Here is a 26323-nt window from a genome sequence, read left to right as displayed (position 1 = left end):
CTGCAAAATTCCCCTCCGAAATACGACAGAAAAAGCTTTCCAATTGCAAAACATTGGCCTCCTTGATGTTAAAAAGTACCCCTGAAAGAGCCAAAACAGTTTTGCCAAAATAAATTGCAGAACTTGAACTTTCTTATTTGAAATCTCACAAAACATTACAAGTACTAAAAACAGCAACTGCTGGCATAAGAATACAACTAGGGACCAAAGGGATAGAAATGAGAGTCCAGAAATATACCCTCACCCTTATAGTTCATTTCTCTTGAATAAGGGTGTCAAGATAATTTAATGGAGGAACAATCATCCTCTCAAATAATGGTGCAGAAACAACTAGATAACCACATGCAAAACAATAAACTTAGGGAACTCTGCTTTCAACCATATCAAACAATTATCTAAAAATGGATGAGTGAGTTAATTATAAGATCTCTCACCACAAAAATATCTTAGAAAAAGGCATAGGGGTAAAACTTAATGACCTCAAATGTGCAATGGATTCTCAGGTATGACCCAAATGCATGAGAAAGAAAAAGGAAAAATAGATAAATTGGGCTAAAGACGCAAGCCTTTTGTGCGTCAAAGGATATTATCAAGAAAATAAAAAGACCAAACACAGAATGAGACATAATAGTTGCAAATCACATAGACAATGGTTTCATGCCCAGAATATATAAAGAACTGCTACAACTCAATAACAAAGAGAAAAACCTCCCAATTTATATAAATGGGCAAAAGATGCAAATAGACATTTCTTCAAAGAAGATATGCAGATCATCAAGAGGGACATGGAAAGAAACTCAACATCATTAGTCATTAGGAAAATACAAAGTCAAAGCCACAATAGGATCCCACACTAAACCTACAAATATGGCTACCATTCTTTTCAAATGTTAAATAACAAGTGAAAGCCTTATGTAGAATTTGGAATCCTCATACATTGCTGGTGAGATTATAAAACTGTGCAGCCACTAGGAGAAATAGTTGTGCTGTTCCTCAAGAAGCTAATCATAGAATTCCCATGTGAAACAGCATCCATTCCTAGGTATATACCCAAAGAATTGAATTCAGGGACTGAAACAGGTACTCACATGGGAATGTTGGTTGTAGCATTACTCACAAAAGATAAAATATGAAAACAATCCAAGTGTTCATCAGCACACGAATAAACAAATGTGGTCACACATACGACAGAATGTTAATCTGCCATAAAGAGGAATGAAGCTCTGATATCCGCTGGAAGATGCATGGACTTTGGAAACATTATGCTAAGTGAAATATGTCAGAAACTAAATAACATATATATATAATTCCATTTATATGAAACATCAAGAATAGGCAAATTCACAGAGACAGAGTAGAGATGATCAAGGTCTAGGGTGGACAATACAGGGAGTTATTATAGTTTCAAAGATACAAAGTTTCAGTTTAAAATGATAAAAATTTTCTAGGAAAAATAGGGGTGATGGTAACTTAACACTGTGTATGTGGTTAACTCCATTTGACTGCACATTTTAAAGTGGTTAAAATAGCACATTATTCACAGAACTGTGCAAAATCGCTTTCTATCATTTAATTGACCCAGGCTAAGGTGTTTGTTATGGCAGCTGAAGCCCATGAATACATCATCTGACCCAGTGTTTTCCATGAAACGTGTCAGTTTTTCAATCAAGTTAGCTGGAAGCTCCTGTCCCCAGAAGAACTGCAGGTACCAAAACAAGAGCTCCAGCAGGGGTTCAACCAGCACAGGTCCCACAGGGCAGCCTCGATGTCAGGCCCTGGATGGTATGTGAGGCTATAATGATACAACCACAACGTGAAAGTATTTTTACTACTTACAGACACTGGGGCGCACTCGGCACACGTGGAGACCACAGATACAGAGGTCAGCGAGCCCAGGCAGGGAGGAGAGAAGAGACTGGTAAGCCGATGGCTTTAGTAAGTCCAGGTGTTATCTGACAGGTTTCCAGCAGGGAGCTTTAATGGATGTGTTTAAAGCAAGTAGCAAACACTGGGACCAAGAGATCATGCTGTGATTGAGAAGTGGTCACTTTAAATGTAAGGACAAATGTCAGAATATCAGTTTAAGGAAATCAGATGGAGAGAGAGGAGCCCAGCACACCAAGCAGGAGAGATGCCTCTTAGATTTTATCGCTGGCCACCAACTGCAGTCACTTGAACCAGATACAGTATTGAAAACTGCCATGGTGAGCAAGGCCTGCCTCTGATGTGAGGCAAATAAATTTACACCTTAAAAAAGGAATGCCAGGCAACATGATACTATGAGCACTCATGACATCCAGGGACACCAGCAGGGTGTGCTACTGTGCCCTGGAGTCAGAATCCTGGGTTCTGGTCCCTGGGAGTGAGAAAATGAAAATGACTTGTCTCTGCTCCCCTTTCATTGATCCTCCCGCCCTGCTGCTCCGTCTTCTGCTCCCAAGCCCATGTGCAGTGCTCAGCCCCAGACATCACTGTCCCCCAGGTATACAGAGTGCCGCCTACTGCACACACACACAAACTCACTGAAGGTGACAAAAATCTGCGTTCGGGACATCCGATCGTGAAAGAGGGAGAACAGTGAACGTAGAGCCGCAGAGACTGGGACTCACAGGGCTGAAAGGTGATGGAACTGTAACATAGCATATGTGTGACCTCGTTTGAAACGTGCAGATCCTTGTGGAATAAAATACGCAGCCTTGGCCGGGCGCGGTGGCTCAAGCCTGTAATCCCAGCACTTTGGGAGGCTGAGACGGGCGGATCACAAGGTCAGGAGATCGAGACCATCCTGGCTAACATGGTGAAACCCCGTCTCTACTAAAAATACGAAAAACTAGCCGGGCGAGGTGGCGGGCGCCTGTAGTCCCAGCTACTCGGGAGGCTGAGGCAGGAGAATGGCGTGAACCCGGGAGGCGGAGCTTGCAGTGAGCTGAGATCCGGCCACTGCACTCCAGCCTGGGCGACAGAGCGAGACTCCGTCTCAAAAAAAAAAAAAAAATTTTGTATCCTGAGACTTTGCTGAAGTTGCTTATCAGCTTAAGGAGATTTTGGGCTGAGACAATGGGGTTTTCTAAATATACAATCATGTCATCTGCAAACAGGGACAATTTGACTTCTTCTTTTCCTAACTCAATACCCTTGATTTCTTTCTCTTGCCTAATTGCCCTAGCCAGAACTTCCAACACTATGTTGAATAGGAGTGGGGAGAGAGGGCATCCCTGTCTTGTGCCAGTTTTCAAAGGGAATTTTTCCAGTTTTTGCCCATTCAGTATGATATTGGCTGTCTGTTTGTCATAAATAGCTCTTATTATTTTGAGGTACGTTCCATCAATACCGAATTTATTGAGCGTTTTTAGCATGAAGGGCTGTTGAATTTTGTCAAAAGCCTTTTCTGCATCTATTGAGATAATCATGTGGTTCTTGTCTTTGGTTCTGTTTATATGCTGGATTATGTTTATTGATTTGCGAATGTTGAACCAGCCTTGCATCCCAGGGATGAAGCCAGGATACAAAATTAATGTGCAAAAATCACAAGCATTCTTATACACCAGTAACAGACAAACAGAGAGCCAAATCAGGAATGAACTTCCATTCACATTTGCTTCAAAGAGAATCAAATACCTAGGAATCCAACTTACAAGGGATGTAAAGGACCTCTTCAAGGAGAACTACAAACTACTGCTCAGTGAAATAAAAGAGGACACAAACAAATGGAAGAACATACCATGCTCATGGATAGGAAGAATCAATATCGTGAAAATGGCCATACTGCCCAAGGTAATTTATAGATTCAATGCCATCCCCATCAAGCTACCAATGTGTTTCTTCACAGAATTCGAAAAAACTGCTTTAAAGTTCATATGGAACCCAAAAAGAGCCCGCATCTCCAAGACAATCCTAAGTCAAAAGAACAAAGCTGGAGGCATCACGCTACCTGACTTCAAACTATACTACAAGCCTACAGTAACCAAAACAGCATGGTACGGGTACCAAAACAGAGATATAGACCAATGGAACAGAACAGAGTCCTCAGAAATAATACCACACATCTACAGCCATCTGATCTTTGACAAACCTGAGAGAAACAAGAAATGGGGAAAGGATTCCCTATTTAATAAATGGTGCTGGGAAAATTGGCTAGCCATAAGTAGAAAGCTGAAACTGGATCCTTTCCTTACTCCTTATACGAAAATTAATTCAAGATGGATTAGAGACTTAAATGTTAGACCTAATACCATAAAAATCCTAGAGGAAAACCTAGGTAGTACCATTCAGGACATAGGCATGGGCAAAGACTTCATGTCTAAAACACCAAAAGCAACAGCAGCAAAAGCCAAAATTGACAAATGGGATCTAATTAAACTAAAGAGCTTCTGCACAGCAAAAGAAACTACCATCAGAGTGAACAGGCAACCTACAGAATGGGAGAAAATTTTTGCAATCTACTCATCTGACAAAGGGCTAATATCCAGAACCTACAAAGAACTCAAACAAATTTACAAGAAAAAAACAAACAACCCCATCAAAAAGTGGGCAAACGATATGATCAGACATTTCTCAAAAGAAGACATTCATACAGCCAACAGACACATGAAAAAATGCTCATCATCACTGGCCATCAGAGAAATGCAAATCAAAACCACAATGAGATACCATCTCACACCAGTTAGAATGGCGATCATTAAAAAGTCAGGAAACAACAGGTGCTGGAGAGGATGTGGAGAAATAGGAACACTTTTACACTGTTGGTGGGATTGTAAACTAGTTCAACCATTATGGAAAACAGTATGGCGATTCCTCAAGGATCTAGAACTAGATGTACCATATGACCCAGCCATCCCATTACTGGGGATATACCCAAAGGATTATAAATTATGCTGCTATAAAGACACATGCACACATATGTTTATTGCAGCACTATTCACAATAGCAAAGACTTGGAATCAACCCAAATGTCCATCAGTGACAGATTGGATTAAGAAAATGTGGCACATATACACCATGGAATACTATGCAGCCATCAAAAAGGATGAGTTTGTGTCCTTTGTAGGGACATGGATGCAGCTGGAAACCATCATTCTTAGCAAACTATCACAAGAACAGAAAACCAAACACCACATGTTCTCACTCATAGGTGGGAACTGAACAATGAGATCACTTGGACTCAGGAAGGGGAACATCACACACCGGGGCCTATCCTGCGGAGGGGGGAGGTTGGAGGGATTGCATTGGGAGTTATACCTGATGTAAATGACGAGTTGATGGGTGCAGCACAGCAACATGGCACAAGTATACATATGTAACAAACCTGCACGTTATGCACATGTACCCTACAACTTAAAGTATAATAATAATAAATAAATTAAAAAAAAAAAAAAAAACAACACGCAGCCTGGCCTGGGACTTCGGCTCCCCACACTTCCCTTCCAGTCCACCAGAGGGCGGCAGAGTCCCTACAGCCTGAGGCCTTCCCAGGGGATGCCGACCTCCCTCAGCAGAACCCGTAGCCAAGCAGGGTCCACCCTCACCAGGGTCACCTCGGCCGAAGTCCTCAACGTCCTCCATGCTCCCCACACGGACTCTGTCAGCTCCTTCCTGACCTGGCGGCCGCCAACGTAACACCACTCCCTCTGCAGGCAGCTCCTGCCCCACACACCTGCTCCTTCCCTGGGCTCAGTTAAAAAGACATCTCCCAGGGCAGCGCTGGGGCACGCGACGCCGCACTGTGCCCTTTCCCCTCGTGACTTCCCTCCATCCTCATCAACTCTTTCTGTCACTGCTCCCTAAATGCCCGCCTCTGCTCCATCTGTCCTGTTCGGTGGGGCATCCTAGGCCAAGCCTAGCGCTGACACAGAACAGCGGCTGCCTGAGGGCCCACAGCCTCCCCGGGAATCAGTCAGGCACCCTGTGACCTGCCTGCCCGCTGCACCCCGTGGGGCTCAGAGCGCGCGTGATGCTCACACACAGGCACCACATAGGATGTGACTACCTACCCCCGGCTGTCCCTTGGGAAACAGACCTCTCCTGTGTCCCTGCCGGGAGAAGGGGGTATTATTGCTCTTTGCTGTGAGAACACAACTCACCCCCACCAGCCTTCTCAGGTGTGAGAGACGTCCCTCCAGACAGGCTCTCTGGTGACTGCCTGTTCCTCCTCTACAGAGAGCATCTTGGCCGGGTGAAAACCCTCAGGACAGAACCGTGGGTATGTCAGCACATGGAGGGCTGAGCCCATCACGGCCACGGAGTAAGTCTGGATGAATCTCTCCAGCTCTGAATCCCTGCTGTGTCCCAGGTTCCCTTTCCTGTATCTCAACGAGTCATGTTCCACGGGGTTCCTGGGTAGCTCCCCACTTCCTCCTGCACCACCACGGGGAAGATGTGGTGTCCACAGGACAATCAGACGGCCAGGGAAGAGTGGACACCAAAGATGGTCAGGAAGAAATGAGAGACCCACCCACCAGTCCCAAGGGAGCAATAGAGTGACTGAGAACTGTCCCTTTCACCCTGGGAGTCACAGCCCCCACTGAGCAACCAGCACATGCCTCTCCTCCCAAGAGGCATGAGAGACTCACCCTGCACACCTCCAGGAAGGACAGTTTCCTCCGGGACACCCAGGTCACGAATGTCCATCCTTGGAAGTTGCAGCCAAGCTAGACACAATTAGAGAAAGGAAGGGTCCCTGTCACCAGGCAACACACAGCTCACCCACAGCACAATGTGGTGTCCCTATAACAGGGACCTGATGCAGCTCCAGCCTCCTGCACTGAAGGGGAGAGCCAGATGGGGATGAAAGAGGGTGAGGGGTGTGAATGTGCACCCCGACCCAGAGCCACTGGGACAGCAGAAGGCTGAGGCCCAGCTGTGCTTGCCCAACCTACAGGGTATGTGTGTGACTCTCTGTGTCTGTGCACGTCTCTTTTGTGTGTGTGTTTGTGTTTCTGCACATAGTGTGTACCGAGGTTTCGTGACAAAATCACTGCTGAAAAAGGCAGAGGCCTCCACAATTCCCAGGGACCTGACACACAGACAAAAGGAAAAAGAGAAGGAGGGACAAAGAGGCAGGACTGAGAGGGGAGGGGATAGAGAGGTGACCTGGGCACAGACCCCGCCCATAAGCCTGAGAAGTGCTCCTGCCCCGGGAAGAGGCTCAGCACAGAAGGAGGAAGGACAGCACCGCTGACAGCTGTGCTCGGAAAGATTCTGGATCCCAGACTCATCTCCACAGAGGAGAACATACAGGCAGAAGAGGCCATGGGGCCCCTCTCAGCGCCTCCCTACACACTGCACATCACCTGGAAGGAGCTTCTACTCACAGGTGAGGAGAGAACTTCCTGGGAGAGGACAGGAGGAGGAAGCAGAATGATTGGATGGGGTCTCCTGGAGGGGATGGGGTTCTAAAAAATAAAATAAGCCAGCACTTTGGGAGGCTGAGGTGGATGGATCATGAGGTCAGGAGTTCAAGACCGGTCTGATCAACACAGTGAAGCCCCGTCTCTACTAAAAACAGAAAAAATTAACCAGGTGTGTTGGTGAGCACCTGTAATCCTAGCTACTCAGGAGGCTGAGGCAGGAGAATTGCATGAATCTGGGAGGCAGAGGTTGCAGTGAGCTGAGATGCTGCCACTGCAAGCCAGCCTGGGAGACAGTACGAGACTCCGTCTCAAAAAGAAAAGAAAAAAAAAATAAAGGAAAGAAGGCTCTGTTGGAGCCTGGATTGGGGATAATATGCCAGAGAGAGACAGGGTCACAACAGGAAAATCACATTGAACTGGAATTGGTAATAGGTAGGAAAATCTCAAGTGTTCTGTTCTCCTGGTTAAGCATCACTGGCCACAATATTTTGAAAAATGATAATAATAACTATTATCGGATGACACTTCAGGTGAAAATATAAGCAGGACATGAAACACTGTCCTCAGCAAAACACCTCAACAACTGGGGAAAGACAAAAAAAATAGCCCTGGCTTGGAGATCCCTGGGAACCTTCACATCTGCAGGAGTCTGCAGCCTGTCCCAGGCACTGGGGTGCAATCAAGATCACAAACGTCCCTGTCCTCACGGAGCTCATGCTGTCATGGGCAGGAAGACAGACATGCAAAGAGATCTAGAATGTGAGGTCAGGTGTTGGCAAGAGCTCCGGAGGGAGCAGAGCACAAAAAGGTCAGAAATGGAAGACCCAGGGGCTCTGAAGGAGGTGTCAGGAAAGAAGTCTAAGGATGCCCTGATGTGAGCAGGACCTGAGGGCAGTGTGGAGGGAGCCATGCAGACCCCTGGGGAAGAGGATTTCAAAGAGAGAAATGCCGAGGTCAGAAGGATTGAAGGAATGGGGGTTGTGCTGCTGACCTTGACCCAGTAGGACAGTAGGACAAAAACACACACACACACATACACACAAAAAGGGGTGTGTGTGTTTGTGTGTGTGTGTCTACAAGGCTGATGATTGAAGAAATCTTCTCAGGACCCAAGGCTCCATCTTTTCATCCCAATACATAGGTCTCAATATTGACTGATGCTCTCTCCACCTCCTAGCATCACTTTTAATCTTCTGGAACTCGCCCACCACTGCCCAAGTCACGATTGAAGCCCAGCCAACCAAAGTTTCTGAGGGGAAGGATGTTCTTCTACTTGTCCACAATTTGCCCACGAACGTTGTTGGCTACATCTGGTACAAAGGGCAAATAATGGACCTCCAGCATTACATTACAGCATATACAACAGACACTGAAATGATTCTATTTGGGCCTGCATACAGTGGACGAGAAACAGTATATTCCAATGCATCCCTGCTGATCCAGAGTGTCACCAAAAATGACACAGGATCCTACACCATACAAATCATAAAGCGAGGTCATAGGACTGAAGGAGTAACTGGACATTACACCTTATACCGTGAGTGATTCCACATGATCCCTGGGTGTCGGGGGGTGGGGGTCACTTCTACTTTGCACACCCAGGATGGTCAGGCCTGGACTGTGCCTGTGTCCCTCTCTGCATTATGTCCCATGTTGGGGTTTCGGCATTTAGTGCAGGACACACACAGAGGAGACAAACATCAGCAGATCAGAATTCCTTTCCTGCCTCCAGACCCTGCAGACACTTGCTGCACAGGAAGGACAGTCTGATGGGGGGGGGGTGCTCAGCAGGAGGAGATCAGCCTCAGCCAAGCACCTCATGCCCTCTTCATAAACTTGACCCTGAGAAAGACCCTGGAGAACTGAGTAGGGCTTTGCCTAAGAGGCCCCTTGAGATACTCTCAGAGAAGCTCAGCCCTAGAAACCTGAACCCCAGACCGCTGTCCCTAAATCCTTACTCCAGATAAAGCTGAGGAGCCTGTGCCAGGGCTCAGTTGTGGCAGGGCTTACTGGGACCAAGGATTTACCAGCTGTCTGAGGACTGTGTCTCCTGGAGCTGCTCACCAGCCAGGGCTCAGCCCTCAGAGCCTCATCTAGGCAAGGACAGAGCTTTCTTCACCTGAGACTCAGAGTGGAGAGGACAGAAAGACAAGCTTTGTAGGCCATCAGTCAACTGCCTTGTGTGGCTTAGGACACTCCATAGAACGTCTATAGTCCCCAGAAGCAGAAACAGAAGACAGAAAATGTACTTGGCAACAGCTTATCCACAGGGATCTGACCTAAAGGTGCTCCCTCATGGAAGTGAATAATAATAAATGCTGTTTGTGTGAACACCTCCACTGTGCCAAGCATTAGGTCAGGTGACTGTGAAGAATTTACAATTTATTCACAGAAAGCATGAAAAGCCACAGTCCATTGGCCATTTAGCTTATTTGACTGAGAGAAAACTGAGGCACAGGAAGGCACAGTCACTGAACCAGAGTCACACAAACACAGAAGGCAGATCAGGGTCACATGAGGTCTGTCTGCAGCCACAGGCCCATCCTCTCCTCCACCAGAAGTGAGGGATTACTGGGATCCAAGGGCCCCGTAGTCATTTCTTGGCTCAAATCCTCTCACCTTCGGCATCCAAACCTCAGAGGAGTGAGAGCAAATGGTCAGCTGATTAGTGTGTACTCCAGAACTAAATCACCTGCCTCAACTGTCAGAGTCAGTGCAAAAAATGTCCAGGCGTCCCCCTCAGATCTTAACCCCTGTCACTGAACCTGAAATCCTGTGTTTCCCAAAGTGTCCATGTCACTGGCATGACAGGATAAAGGAGAGGAGCTTGTGTTCTTTCCCCACTGACACCCTGCACTAGCATAGGCCCAGTGAGAGACACACACTCAGGTGCTCTCACATAACAAATGGAGGAATTGAATGAAGAAATGGATGATCCATAACCTCTTTAGAGACTGGATCTCAGATGCAGAATCCTAGGAGGTCTAGGCCACACCTTTCCCTTGTCCTTCAGAGGCTGACACCCATGTTTCATCCCCCCACTACCTCTTGCCCCTAAAGACACCCCACCTCATGGAAGTTGAAACCCTTTGGCAACTGGAGGGTTTTCAGGGCTCCCTGGTCCTGGACTGTTGAACTGGGGCACCTGGTCCCTGGGGTCTCTGAAGTCACTGTAGTCCCCACTGTTCACTGCCATGCTGTCTCTGCCTCGCTCTGCTTCTCTGTGTCCCTCATCTTCCTCCCACTTCATTCTAACTGGCAAGCCCTGTCCTGCACAGCTTCTTCCTCCACCCCTAGGCCTTCCCCAGACACTCGCTCTAACTAGGCTGCCTTCTAATCCCTTCCTGCTAACACTGTGGAATGGTCCACCTCCCAGGTAATAGGAATGGCATAGAAATGACCTGGAGTTTCCACTCCTGCCAGGCTTCATCTCGAGCCAATGTCCCCAAGTCACTAAGAGAATAAGCTTCCACTGTATACCCATCCAGGGCTCTTTCCTGTTGTGAGACTGATCTGTGCACAAGACTGTGGGACAGGGATAGGCAGCTCCTCCATCCATTCTTATAATTCCCAGACATGTTCTTCTGGCCTCCTGCACAAACAAAACCAATTTATCCAGATGGTGTTTTGCAGTAAAGAAATATTTTAATGACTCCAAGTCTGCCAAATAGGAGGACGGAGGTATATTATTACTCAAGTCAGCCTCTCTAGTGGATCAGGGGTTAGAGAGTTTTTCTTTTTTTAATTTTAAAATCTTTTTTTAAAAAAATATACTTTAAGTTCTAGGGTACATGTGCACAACGTGCAGGTTTGTTACATATGTATATATTTGCCATGTTAGTGTGCTGCACTCATCAACTCGTCAACACCCATCAACTCGTCATTTACATCAGGTATAACTGTCATTGCAACCCCACCCCCAACCCCTCCCTATAATAGGCCCCCGTGTGTGATGTTTCCCTTCCCGCGTCCAAGTGATCTTATTGTTCAATTCCCACCTATGAGTGAGAACACACGGTGTTTGGTTTTCTGTTCTTGCGATAGTTTGCTGAGAATGATGGTTTCCAGCTGCATCCATGTCCCTAAAAAGGACACGAACTCATCCTTTTTTATGGTACATAGTATTCCATGGTGTATATATGCGAAATTTTCTTAATGTGGTCTGTCACTGATGGACATTTGGGTTGATTCCAAGTCTTTGCTATTGTGAAGAGTGCCACAATAAGCATACGTGTGCATGTGTCTTTATAGCAGCATGATTTATAATCCTTTGGGTATATACCCAGTAATGGGATGGCTGAGTCATATGGTATTTCTAGTTCTAGATCCTTGAGGAATCGCCATACTGTTTTCCACAATGGTTAAACTAGTTTACAATCCCACTAACAGTGTAAAAATATTGCTATTTCTCCACATCCTCTCCAGCACCTGTTGTTTCCTGACTTTTTAATGATTGCCATTCTAACTGGTGTGAGATGGTATCTCATTGTGGTTTTGATATGCATTTCTCTGATGGCCCGTGGTGACGAGCATTTTTTCATGTGTCTGTTGGCTATATGAATGTCTTCTTTTGCGAACTGTCTGTTCATATCCTTTGCCCACTTTTTGATGGTGTTGTTTGTCTTTTTCTTGTAAATTTGTTTGAATTCTTTGTAGGTTCTGGATATTAGCTCTTTGTCAGATGAGTAGATTGCTAAATTTTTTTCCCATTCTGTAGGTTACCTGTTCACTCTGATGATAGTTTCTCTTGCTGTGCAGAAGCTCTTTAGTGTAATTAGATCCCATTTGTCAATTGTGGCTTTTGTTGCCTTTGCTTTTGGTGTTTTAGACATGAAGTCTTAGCCCATGCCTATGTCCTGAATGGTAGTACCTAGGTTTTCTTCTAGGCTTTTTATGGTATTAGGTCTAACATTTAAGTCTCTAATCCATCTTGAATTAATGTTCGTATAAGGAATAAGGAAAGGATCCAGCTTCAGCTTTCTTCTTATGGCAAGCCAATTTTCCCAGCACCATTTATTAAATAGGGAATCCTTTCCCCATTTCTTGTTTTTGACAAATTTCTTGAAATTTGTCACTCGGTTCTAACAGTAAGTAAACAGCTGAACAAACTCAAAAGTCGACAACTCGTTAAAATCCCTCAGAGATGGCCAGGCACAGTGGCTCACATCTGTAATCCCAACACTTTGGGAGGCCGAGGCGGGCGGATCACGAGGTCAAGAGATGGAGACCATCTTGGCGAACACGGTGAAACCCCATCTCTACTAAAAATACAAACAAATGAGCTGGGCATGCTGGCGGGTGCCTGTAGTCCCAGCTACACGGGAGGCTGAGGCAGGAGAACGGCGTGAACCCGGGAGGCAGAGCTTACCATGAGCCAAGATCGTACCACTGCACTCCAGCCTGGGCAATGGAGCAAGACTCCGTCTCAGAAAAAGAAAAAAAATGCTGTTAGAGTAATGAAGAATGCTTTTGATGCTTACTGGTAGAATGCACACAGCTGAGGAAAGAATCCCTAGCTTGAGGATGTTTCAATAGAAACTTCCAAAAATGCTGCACCCATCAACTCATCATTTACATCAGGTATGCACACCAACATGTCACAAGTATACATATGTAACAAACCTGCACGTTATGCACATGTACCCTACAACTTAAAATAAATAAATTAAAAAAAAAAAGAAACTTCCAAAAATGAAACACGAAACTTCAAAAGGAGTAGGGGAAAAAAGTGGAGCAATATATTCAACTTCATATTTACCATTTTGTATTGACAATCGCAATTTTAAAATTTTGTAGTTATGGAACAACTACCAAGGCTGTAACATTCATGGAATGGGAATACTGGTGGGTTCGGGGACCTGTTGGAGGTGACCAGGGGGTGCTACCTGATGGTTTTCCTGCCTGGGGCACATTCGATTGTTGCTTCATGATGATGCCATCTTCATAAGTTGGGATTCTTCTTGTGGGGGACACATGACCCAATGGCATCTCACTTAGACTCTTCTTAATTCACACAAACTTAAACTCTAGTTGTATTTCCTTAGGTTGAGAGAAAATGAAGACAGCACTTCACATACCTGTTTTGGGCTCCTCCCCATTTTTCCTAACTCTGCACAGAAATTAGAAACAGGGAGTTCTTTCTATATTTACTAACATAACAAACATCACTTCTTTTAATTCGGCATCATTCCTCCCTTTATGTAATTGACACACTAACCAGTTCTGTCTCTTTAACGGGTCTCTTTCTACTCAAGGACTTGCTAATTTCAAATCACCTTTGGCATCTTTCTTTCAGCATAATGTGATCCTGCTGAATTCACCCCACACCTAAACCTTAATTGGGTATCAAGAGAAATACTACTACCAGCAATTCATCTTAGATACTTGGACCATCAGTAAAAATTTCCACTGATGACAACATTTTAATGTTTCCTTCAAATTTTGTTTTGTTTTGTTTTGTTACTAGAGTCACATCATAACATGAGGTCTAAACTCCTGACAACTTTTTATGGGAAAACTACAATATTACAAATTGAGCATCCCGAATCCAGAAATCCAAAATCTGAAATGCACCAAAATCCAACACTTCTGACCACTGATGTGCTAACTGGAGCATTTTGGATTTAAAATTTTTCAGATTTGGGATGCTGACCCAGTACATCTACTGCAAATATTCCAAAATAAAAAAAGTTAGAAATCCAAAACACCTGGTTTTAAGCTTTCTGCATAAGGAACACTTTATCTGTATGAACTATAGGTATGAAGATCTACAGGAGATCTCTGGAACCTCCTCATCCTGCATAACTGAAAACTCACACCCACGGAACAATGCCCTATTCCCCTCACCCCAGCTCCTGGAAACTACTATTCTACTCTCTGATTTACTCTGGAATCCACTGAGATGAGGTACATAGAGTAGTCAAATTCACAGAATCAGAGAGTAGAATGTCTAACGACAGAAAGTATCTGCAAGACTTCTTCCCAAATATTAGTCTAATAGCCACCAAACACAAACGGTCCATGAGGACCAGACTTCCATCATCAGTTCATGCTCGCCCTTTCCACCAGTCAGTTCTGCATTTGCAAAAATCCACATGTATTTCTAGAAAGATCCACACGGTCCTCACCTGCCCTTTAGAGGGGGAAGGGCAGGTGAGGGCATGGACACAGGACAGGGAACATGGTCTTGGTCCAAAGCTATCAGCTCTTGCCTGTCCCCTTCACTCTTTGTAGCTCATTCCTTGGACTCTGCTCTATCTTTAGAGGTCGCTGGCTCAAGTCAGTCACTAAGAGACAGCTGGGAAAACTGCCCCAACTTGTAGCTCCACTCCCTGATGACTAAATTGACCTCCAGGCTTGACTCTGGTCTCCCCTGTGTTATTTCTGCTGAAGTACCCAGTCCCAGGCCAGTTTTCCCACTACCCAAAGGGTTTAAGAACAATGGGAAGTTCCATCATCCATCTCTAGGATGCCCTTGGAAAGGGAAGCTGCAGGGAAAACATACCTTGGGAGCAAAGTAAGATTGAAACTAAGAAGATTCTAGCACTGCATGCTCCTGGTGAGGATCACAAGGTGGGCCAGGCAGGCAGTTGGAGAGGGAGGGACTCAGAGAGGCACCAGGGGCTCTGACTGCTGGACCCATGTTTTTCCATGATGCAATGATGCTGCTCAATTCACACTTGAGAAAGTCTGTGCTTCTCCCACACACAGAAGGCAGCCTCACAATCTCTGAGCCCTCAGATTGCTATGCATCTGTCTTGTAACACACACATCTGCCATGGATTTTTAAGGACTTGGGTGGGCTGAAGTGGGAAACGCCATCTCTGATTGAAAAATGTTTTTGGAGGATTCAAAGGTGCCACACAGGACAATCTTCTCTCTGTTATCTGCACAGTGGAGACTCCCAAGCCCTACATCTCCAGCAGCAACTTAAACCCCAGGGAGGGTACGGAGACTGTGATCTTATCCTGTGATCCTGACACTCAGGATGTAAGCTACCTGTGGCGGATAAATGGTCAGAGCCTCCCTATCAGTCACAAGTTGCAGCTGTCCAAAAACAACAGGACCCTCGTTCTATTTGGTGTCACAAAAGATACTGCAGGACCTTATGAATGTGAAATGAAGAACCCAGGGAGTTCCAGCCGCAGTGATCCAGTCACCTTGAATCTCCTCTGTGAGTATCTTCTGTTCCTCTGTGAGCCAGGCTGCCATCCCAAATACACATGGCCAGAGGCCAGGCCTCCCAGTCCTTCTCAGGTGCAAGTACAGAGACCCTTCTCCCCGGACATCAAAGCTGGCCATGAGTCCTAAGAGTAGGCTTAGGCTTGATCACCAATGGGAGAGAAGAGGCTGCTCCTGTCATGGGAGACTCAGGGACCAAAGCTTATGATGGGAGAAGTAGGTGAATGTCTCAGGCTCCTGATCAGTGAACACAGCAGGGATTTGGCTGGGACTTCAGTGTTGTGACTTAGCTCACAGGGTCACCGTGGCCGTTCCACAGACCAGGATTTTCGCTTCCCTCTGACAACATCAGCTGTGATTTTATTCTCTTGGCTCCAGTTGGCCTGGACGCCCCCACCATTTCTTCTTCATACACCTATTACCATCCAGGGGAACTCCCCAAGCTCTCCTGCCTCACAGACTCTCACCCACTGACAGAGCATTCTTGGCTGATTGATGGGAAGTTCCAGCAATCAGCACAAGTGTTCTTTATCCTCCTAACCACTAAAATATAGAGAAGGGTCTATGTCTGTTTCATGCATAACTCAGTCACTGGTGGAACAAATCTCATAATCAAGAGGATCATAGTCCCTGGTAAGTGGATCCCTGGAGCACTGGCAATATGTTTTCCAGTGAAGTCTATCTGGCTATCAGGGAAGAGCCACCTCCCCTCTGCTAAGGGAGAGGGAAAATCAAAAACCCAGGACAGGGAATATGTTTCTGCTCGAAAACCACGAGCTTTTGCCTGTGCCCTTCACTCTTTCTAGATCATTCTTTAGACTATACAGTAACAATGAACAATGTGAAAGGAAAGTCAGAAAAGAATTTCCATTCTCACTAACATCAAAAGGAATAAAATATTTTGGAATAAGTTTAACCAAAAAGGTCTAAGGGTTATACCCTGAAAACTACAAAACGTTACTGAATGAAATTAAAGACGACATCAATATGTGGGAAGACATTTCATTTTCATGGATTGGAAAAATCAACATTGTTAGGATGACAATACTACCCAAAGTGAGCTGCAGATTCAACGCAACCCCTACCAGAATCCCAGTAACACTTTTTTGCAGAATTACAAAAATCTGTCCTAAATCTGACCTGATAGGCTCTTATTGATGACTGCCACAACAGAGACACTGAGAAAAAGATGCAATCATGGAAAGGTGGAAAGTGTTCATGACATAGAAAATAGCAATCATTATTTCTCACATCCCAAAGCCTTCAAAAACATACAAGTGCAGCACGGCCAGTATGGAATTGACCAAAAACTATTCACCAAGCTAGAAAAGTGGTGAGAAAAAAAAAGGACAAGAATGTATTTAGCCTATCGCCACCCACTTTTGCTGACTAATCTGATGCTGAAAAGAAATGCTCACTGGAACATTTTAGATTTTGAATCTTTCAGATTTGGGATGCTAAACCAGTAAGTATGTGACAAATATTTCGAATCAAAAAATGTCAGAAATCCAAAACACTTTCTGTCCTAAGTCTGATGTGTAAGAAACACTCAATCTGTGTGAACGATAGGCATCAAGCTGTACAGCAGATCTCTAGAACCTCCCCATCTGGCATAACTGAAACTGCACACACATGAACAACTTCTGATTCTCCCCACTCCCAGCTCCCGGCTACCAGCAGTCTCTTCTCAGATTCACTGTGGAATCCACTTACATGATGTCCCTAGAGTAGTCAAGCCCATGGAATCGGAGAGTAGAGTGTCCAATGAAAGAAAATATTTGCAAAATTTCTCCCCAACTTTGTCTCATATCCATCAAACACGTATGGTCCACAAGGACCAGATTTCCAGCAGTTAATTCCCACCCTTTCCACCAGTCCATTCTGCATTTGCAAATGTCCACCTGTATTTCTGGAAAGTTCCATTTAGTCCTCACCTGCCCTCTGCAGAAGGAGAGGAAACTTAAAGAACCCAGAACAGGGAACATGGGTCTGCTCCAAAGCCACCAGCTCTTGTCTGTCCCCTTCAGTCTTTCTAGATCATTCCTTGCAGTTTGCTCTGTCTTTGGAGGTCACTGGCTCAAGTAAGTCATCATGAAACACCTGCAGAAAACTGCCCCACTTTGTGCCTCCACGGCCTGATGACTGAAGTGACCTCCAGGCCTGACTCTGGTCTCCCCTGTCTTATTTCTGCTGAAACATCCAGTCCCAGGCCAGCCTGCTCAGTATCTTCAGGGTTTCAAGGCAATGGGAAGTCCCATTATTACTCGTCTCTAGAATGTCCTTGGAAATGGAAGCTGCAGATAAATCACATCTAGGGGGGCAAAGTAGGATGGAATTTGTAAGGAGTCCGGCAGTTGCACATTGCAGGTAAGGAACCCAAGGAGAGCCAGCCAGTCAGCTGATTAGAGAGGGACTGGGAGGTGTATCAGGGCCTGTGACTCCCACTGATGTATCTGTCCATGACCCAACACTGCTGCTCAATTCACACTTGAGAATGTCTGTGCTTCCCTAAGACAGAGCAGGTGGCCTCACAGTCTTTGAGCTCTTAGATCATCATGCATCTGTCTTGTGACACACACACGAGCTATTGGTTTTCAAGGACTCGGGTGGGCTGAGGGGAGGGAGATCCCAACTCTGATTGAAGGATGCCTGTGGAGGAATCAAAGGTGCCACAGGACAATCTTCTCTCTGTTATCCACACAGTCCCACGCTAAAGCAACCCGGTGAAAACAGGATCCTCATTCTAGCCAATGTCACAAGAAATGACACAGGCCCCTATGAATGTGAAATATGGGACCAAGTTGGTAGCACACCCAGTGACCCAGTCACGCTGGATGTCCTTTGTATCTTTGGTTCCTGTGTGGACCAGGCCACACGTTAAAATCCAAAGGAACACAGGCCACGCATCTCAGTCTCTCTCAGGTCCAAGTACAGACACTTTTATTTCTGGACACCAGGGTTGGCCATGGCTCCCTGCCCTGGGAAATTCTAGGTATGCATAGCCTTAAACAAAAATATAAGGGGAGGAGATGCTTTTGTCATGGGAGACTTGGAGTCTACAGCCTGTGATGGGAGAAACAGGAGAATATCCCAGGCTTTGGCCCAGTGAACACAGGAGCGGTTTGGCTGGGCCTTGAGGGTGTGTCTTGGCTCAGAGGGACACTATGTCCCTTTAACAGACCAGGAACATCCCCTTCCTTCAGATGACATCACCTGTGACTTTATTCTCTTTACTCCAGATGGTCCACGCATCCCCAGCATTTTCTCTTCATCCCCCTATTACCGTTCAGGAGAAAAACTCTACTTGTACTGCTTCGCGGACTCTAACCCACCGGCAGAGTATTATTGGACGATTGATGGGAAGTTTCTGCAATCAGGACAAGAGCTCTCTATCCGCGAAATTACTGCAAAGCATGGCGGAATGTATGGTTGCTCGGCTCGTAACTCAGCCACTGGCAGCGAAAGTTCCGCATTCAAGATGATCAAAGTCTCTGGTAAGTGGATCCCTGCATCACTGGCAATAGTGTTTTAGATGGTGTCTATCTGCCTTTCAGAGAAGACCTAGGAAAACATTTTAATTCCCAGCCTGTGTCCCATGGGCAGAAGCAAATCCTAAATTCTCCTCCTGAACCCTCCCAATTTGTCTCTACAGACTCTCTTCTCCTTGTTTTTCTGTTTTCTCATGGTTGACCTTGTGTCCAGCCTGAGAAAGGTAGGGAGGGGGCTTTGTCAGCCCTGAGCCCTATGTGATGGAAGAGGCTTCACAGAGGGACAAGAAGGAGAGTCCTCAAGGTCAAGTTGCTTCTCGCTGTCACCAACACATCCCTTTCTGCCACGTCTTTATTTTTTTTCCCTACTGCATGAGCTACAAGGAGCATCCGAGGCTTTGAAACAAGCTCACATTTTTCCCCCAAATGAGAGTAGCAAACCCCTTGGATGAGAGAGGAGCAGCTCAGACCACTTCCTAATCTGCTCCAGGCTTCTCGGTGACTGGCCCTGCCTGACTCCACCTGGTGTGGGACCAGCATGTGTGGAGAAAGAGCCCTGGTGGCCTGTCCTGATTTCGGCTAAATCAAACTGCCAGTTGGTGTGAAGGCTAGGCTGCAGGGAAATTAAAAGAGAGGGAGCCTCGGGGCAGACTCTTGAGCTGTGTCCTGGCTCTGAAGTCACCGGCTGTATGAGGCTGTTGGCACAGCACGTGGGACACAGCACAGAGGTCAGTGAGTGATGCACACTTGGAGACATAGGGAGATTCACCTCTGGAGTTCTGCATGGCAGGAAAGGGGCTATGCCAAAAAGTGTGTATTTATAGAGTGTAAGACTACCAGGACACTTTATATATATCCAATATAAGGCTTATCATTAACTATTTCTAAGTGTGCAATTTAGTGTTGTGTAACCATCACTCTATCCATTTCCAGAACTTTTTCCTTTTACCGTATTAAACCTCTGTACCCAATAAACAGTAACTCTCACTCCTTCTCCCCCTAACCCTTAGCACATACCATTCTACTTTCTGTCTCTATATAACTGGCTATTCTATTTTCTAAATGGAATTATAGAATAATTATCCTTTCGTGTCTGGCTTATTTCAGTTAGCATAATGTCTTCAACGTTCATTCACTTTGCACGATGTATTGGAATTTTATTCCTTGTTAAGGTTGAATAACATTTCGTTGTATAGATATATCTCATTTGCTTACCCACTTATCTTTCAATGGACTTTTCCATTGTTTCCATTTTTGGCTATTGTGTGTAATGCTTCTCTGAACATCAATGTGCAAATATTTGTTCACATTTCTTTCAATTCTATAGGGAGTATGTCTAGAAGTGGAATTGCTGGATCGAATGGTGATTTATTGTTTAAATTTTTGAGAAACAGCCACGCCACTTTTTACAGTGGCTATAACATTTCCCATTCCCATCAGCAATGCACTAGAGCTCCAACTTTTCTATTTGAAAATACTTGTCATTTTGTGTTGCTGTCATTGTTGTTGTTTATCAAAGCATCCTAAAGTGTATGAGGTGGTGTCACATTGTGGTTTTGATTTGCATGTCTCTAAGTATTCGTGATGCTGAGGAGCTTTGCTTGGGCTTATCGGATATTTGTATATCTTCCTTGGAGAAAACTCTATTTTAATCCTTGGTTCATTTTGTAATTGTGTTTTTGGATGTTTGCTGTTGTTAACTTGTAGTTTTTTGTGTATTCTGGAAATTAATTTCTTATCACACTTATAATTTGCAAATATTTTTCTCATTTCATGGGTTGCCTTCTTACTCTCTTGATAATGTTCTTCGATATATAAAACGTTTTGATTTTTATGAAGTCCAATTTATCCATTTTATTTGTTGCCTATGCTTTTGTTGTTACAACCAAGAAATCATTGTGAAATGCAATATCATGAAGTTTTTATCCTATGTTTTCTTCTAAGAGTTGTATAGATTTTGCTCTTACATTTAGATATCTGATCTATTGTGGGTTAATTTTTGTATATGATGCTAGGTAAAGGTTCCACTCATTCTTGCCCTTGGATATCCAGCTTTTCCAATATCTTTTGGTGAGAACACTGTCCTTTCCCCATTGAATGATCTTGGCACACTCGATGAAAATCATTTGGCCATATATGCAAGTATTTCTTTCTGGAGTCTCTGTTCCATTTCATTAATTTCTATGTCCTCTTTTATGCCAGTACCACACTGTATTGGTTACGGGGGCTTTGTAGTAAATGCTGAGATCAGAAAGTGTGAGTCCTCCAGCTTCATTCTTCCTTTTCAAAGTTGTTTGTCTATTTAGGGTCATGAGTTTCAATATAAATTTTAGGACGGATTTTTCTTTTACTGCAAAAATGTCACTGAGATTCTGAGAGGAATTATATTGAATCTGCAGCTCACTTTGGGTTTCATTGTCCTCCTGACAATAGTGAGTCTTCTAATTCATGAAAACAAAAAGTCTTTCATTTTATTGATGTCATCATTAAGCAATATTTTATGGATTTCAGGTATAATCATTTCACCTCTTTGGTTAAACTTATTTCTAAGTATTTTATTCTTTTTGATATTAATACAAATTAAAATTTTTTTCTTAATTTCCCTTCAGATGGTCCATGGTTAGTGTATTGAAATACGACTGATGTTTGAATGTTGATTTTGTATTGTGGAACATTACTGAATTCATTTGTCAATTCTGATAGGTTTGTCCATCTTTAGGATTTTCTAGATATAAGTTCAAGTTATCTCCGAACAGAAATAATTTTACTCCTTTCTTCCAATTTGAATGTCTTTTAAAAAATAGTTGCCTAATTTTTCTGACTAGACCTTTCAATACTACCTTGAATAGAATTGTCAAAAGCAGCAACCCTGTCTTGTTCCTGCTCAAACAGGGAAAGCTTTCAGTCTTTCTCCGTTGAGTATGATGTTAGCATTGGGTTTTTTCACATATTGCCTTTATGTTGAGGTGGTTTCCTTACATTCTTAGTTAGAATGTTTTTATTATGAAAAAATATTGAATTTCATCAAATGCTTTTATTGATTCAATCTTATTACTGATTATAGTTGTAGTCATATTTTTTGTGTTTTTCTAGGAATTTGTCTATTCCACCTAGTTTATACAATTTATTGGCATACAAATACTTACAGTAATTTCAAAATCATTATTTTATTAGAATTGGTAGTAATCATTTCATTTTCTGTTTTTTCATTTTTACTTTTCTTTTCTTATTTTTTTTTTTGAGAGAAAGAGAGAGAGCCACTCACTCTGTAGGCCAGCCCAGGCTGAAATAGAGTAGTGTGAATGTGCCTCACTGCAGTCTCAAACTCCTGGGCTGAAGAAATTCTCCTTCTTCAGCCCCCCAAGATACTAGGACTACAGATGCATGCCACCATGCCCAGCTAATTGGTTTTAAATTTTTTTTTGTAGAGACAGGGTCTCCTGAGGTTACCTATGCTGGTCCAAACACCTGGTCTCAAGAAATCCTCCCATTGTGACCTTCCAAAGTGCTAGGATTAAAATATGACCCACCATGCTCGGACTCCATTTCCATTTCTGATTTTAGTAATTTTAATCTTCTCTCTTTTTTTCTTAGTCCAGTTAATGGTCGTCAATTTTGTTGATTTATTTTGAAGAATCAACTTTGGTTTCATTAATTTACTGTATTCTTTTTTCATTCTCCATTTTATTTTTATCCACTCTAATCCATATTGTTTACTTCATTCACTGTGCTTGGGTTTAGTTTGTTCTTCTTTCATATCCTGAAGCATGAGAGAGCTTGCTTCATACGATTCTTTTAAAGGTTTATTGCAGTCAATGAAACAAGATGCCACACAGATGAACCAATGTCAGCTGCTCTATTACTACTGTCATCCTTAGCCTTGAGGTCAAATAGTCCCAGAATGAAATCTCACATCCTCCTATTAGTAGCCATATGACACCAGGAAAGTTTTTACACTACTCTAAGCTTCTGTCCTTTCATTGGTAATTTGAAAATAATATGTAGGCCGGGCGCGGTGGCTCAAGCCGGTAATCCCAGCACTTTGGGAGGCCGAGACGGGTGGATCACGAGGTCAGGAGATCGAGACCATCCTGGCTAACAAGGGGAAACCCCCTCTCTACCAAAATACAAAAAACTAGCTGGGCGAGGTGGCAGGCGCCTGTACTCCCAGCTAGTCGGGAGGCTGAGCCAGGAGAATGGCGTAAACCCAGGAGGCAAAGCTTGCAGTGAGCTGAGATCCGGCCACTGCACCCCAGCCTGGGCGACAGAGCAAGACTCCGTCTCAAAAAAAAAAAAAAAAAAAAAAAAAAAAAAGAAAATAATATGTAACTGACAGGGTTATTGTGTGAATTAAATGAGGTACAGGTAAAGTATTTAGCACAGGGCCTGACACATAAGATGTGTCCCTCAACAGTACCTATTTCCATATATATATAGAAAAAAAGGTAACACATAAAACAGTAGGACATGGTTACTGACTACTTGTGGGAGAGAAAGGAAAAAATCTAAGTGTAAAGAATCAATCCTGGTATTTTTTTTTTTTTTAAACCAACTGAGATGCATCCAGGATAGGACTAGACGAATAAGATAAATTATCAGAGAAGACACCTGTGAGGGAATGTGGGGCAGGCATGAAGGTAGTGTGGGAGAACCCACAGACCACTATGCAAAGCTGACTCCTGTGAAAAAGAAAGGGAAAGAAATTTTAGGTATCAATGCAGTTCTTAAGACAGTTTTCGCAAGGCTGATGGGGAGTCCTCCAACCAGTCACCCATTAGAGTTAAAGAGAGCCTCAGAGAACTAGGCTTGCTTACACGCCCTTGCTGCGAGCCTGTGGGAAGGAAGCTTTCTGTGCAAAGGAGGTTGTGAATTTGAAATGCACTGACCTGGGCCTTTTGTCAATCAGGTCCCTGCCAGGGAGTGCTGGCAGGGTCTCATTCATGGCTGCCACCACAGAGACACTGAGACAAAGGTGCAACCATGAAAAGTTGTAAAGGTGGATAGTTCTACTGACATAGAAAATAACGATCAGCCTTTCACACATCCAAAATCTTTCTGAAATATCTGAGTGCAGTAGAGAATTGACCGAGGACTGATAAAAAACCTAGAAACAAGGTGAGAGAGGAAAAAAAAAAAAACTGCAGGAATATAATCATCTCCTATCAACTTTCCAACAGAAATAATGCTTTCCTTGAAGAAACAATTATAGACTACCTCATGTTACATGCTGGTTCCTGAGGTTCCCCCCTGTAAAGTAACATCATCTCCATTCCTTCTTTTCTTTTCTTTTCTTTCCATGACAGGTTCTTCAGGAAGAGGACATCTATCCTGGCATTGATCCGACATAGCAGCCGTGATGTCATTTCTGTATTTCAGGAAGTCTGGCAGGTATGATGGCCTTTTCTCTTGTACCGCTTCCTGCAGGCTGACTGCCATGCTTGGGAGAGGGAAAAGACTTATTGGCCTGTATCTGGGACTGGATCTCCTCCTTCCACTAAACTGCTGCTTCTCAGCACTAATTCCTGCAGTTCCCTTTCTCCCTGGCCTGTATGCTCCCTCTACCCCAATGTCTTTTAGCCATAATTGTCTCGTTTATTTCTCAGATTCAAATGAGAAACACAATTTCACATTGTGAAACCCTCTTCATTATTTTTCACATCTCTCAATAGTGTAATTCTCTCCATTCCCATAAAGCTCAACCACTTCTCAAAGTGTTGCTTGACTTCTTGTGTCCAGACTTTGAAACCTTCCTTGCATATGACTGCCTCATTACCTTTCTAAAATCTAGTTAATTCACTTAATCAAGAATCTTCAGGGGTCTACACTAGCCTATTTGGTAAGTTCACATTTCTTCTGTTTACTAATCCTTCTCACTTCCTTTACCTCTACTTCCTAGTATAATTCCTCCATCCTAATTAGAACTGTCTTCCTACACATCCCTGCCCCTTCACCCATATAGACAAAAAATTCTTAGTTCCAATGCTACGCCTAAAAACAGGGTGAACTCCCCTCCACCATCTGCACTACAGACTTAACCACTCCCTTCATCACAAGGAACCTCTGACCTCGTGGAAGAAAAAGACTTTAGGATCAGCCTGTGAACCTGAGACTCAGAACACAATGTATGTGTGGTGGAGACCTTTTCCTGATGACTAATTCACTTGTTCAAAAAAGATACAGAAATGAAGAAGGCAAGGTCCCTACCCCAGGGGACATAAAGCATAAAACAGGAAATGAGATCTGAAATTCATCATGATACCAAAATAGAAAAAAAGTGAAGGCCACAAGAAATCAGAGAAATCTGATGGGAAATATAGCTACACTTTGGAATCACTGGAAAACATTTTTAAAAGTGGATGCTCAAGCCCCACCCATGAGTTCCAGTTTAAAGGTCTGGAGAGGGACCCAGCCATTGATAATTTTTAAGTCTTCCCTGACACTACTAACATGTAATGAGGGTGGAGAACTCTTATTATAAAAGGTAGAACTTACAACTAAGTCAATGATTTTGAAGTAGAAGTACCGGAATTACCTAAGGACGTTTTTGAACATATGTAAGACTATGCGTTTTTGGCCCTAATTATTAATGGGCTACACCAAGAACTCAGGAATCCAGCTGGGAAACAGAAGCTGAATGGAAAAGCCACCTTATTTTATATGTTAAAATATATATAAAGCATTTTCAAATAAGTGATAAGTGTTGCTAAACCTTCTCTAAATAACGTTTATGGGAATGTTAATAATATGAGTATTCTAGGCTGGGCGCAGTGGCTTATGCCTGTAATCCCAGCACTTTGGGAGGCAAGGCTGGCAGATCATGAGGTCAGGAGATCGAGACCACCCTGGCTAACACGGTGAGACCCCGTCTCTACTGAAAACACAAAAACAAAATTCACCGGGTGTGGTGGCAGGCACCTGTAGTCCCAACTACTCCGGAGTCTGAGGCAGGAGAATGGCGTGAACCCGGAGGTGGAGTTTGCAGTGAGCGGAGATCCTGCCACTGCACTCCAGCCTGGGCAACAGAGTGAGATTCCATCTCAAGGAAAAAAAAAATTAAAAAAAAAAAGAGTTCTAAAAACCGTATGAAATTTCTGGAAATCGAATATGTTATCAGTCATAGTGTCGTATGCCACAGAAGTAACTAGATTTCTATGTGAGTTGTGTCTTTACCATAATCAGCCTAATAAAAATCCCATTAGATTTTTAACCATGATCATTTTAAATCTTTGTCATTCCCAGACCGTTGCTTTGATTCTTCCTCGAAGTATTTACAGTCAGCTACAGTCCAAAATTGCTTTTTCTTCA

General features: G+C 43.9%; 1 pseudogene; it reads left to right on the top strand.

The window, feature by feature from the left end:
- Positions 1-7116: 7116 nt before the first annotated feature.
- Positions 7117-24719, top strand: LOC135968353 (pregnancy-specific beta-1-glycoprotein 2-like; annotated as a pseudogene).
- The last annotated feature ends 1604 nt before the right edge of the window (positions 24720-26323 follow it).

This window comes from Macaca fascicularis, chromosome 19, assembly GCF_037993035.2.
Source record: "Macaca fascicularis isolate 582-1 chromosome 19, T2T-MFA8v1.1".
NCBI classification, from domain to species: domain Eukaryota; kingdom Metazoa; phylum Chordata; class Mammalia; order Primates; family Cercopithecidae; genus Macaca; species Macaca fascicularis.
The sequence above is the reverse complement of the archived record's forward strand: the minus strand, read 5'-3'. Positions and strand labels throughout refer to the sequence as shown.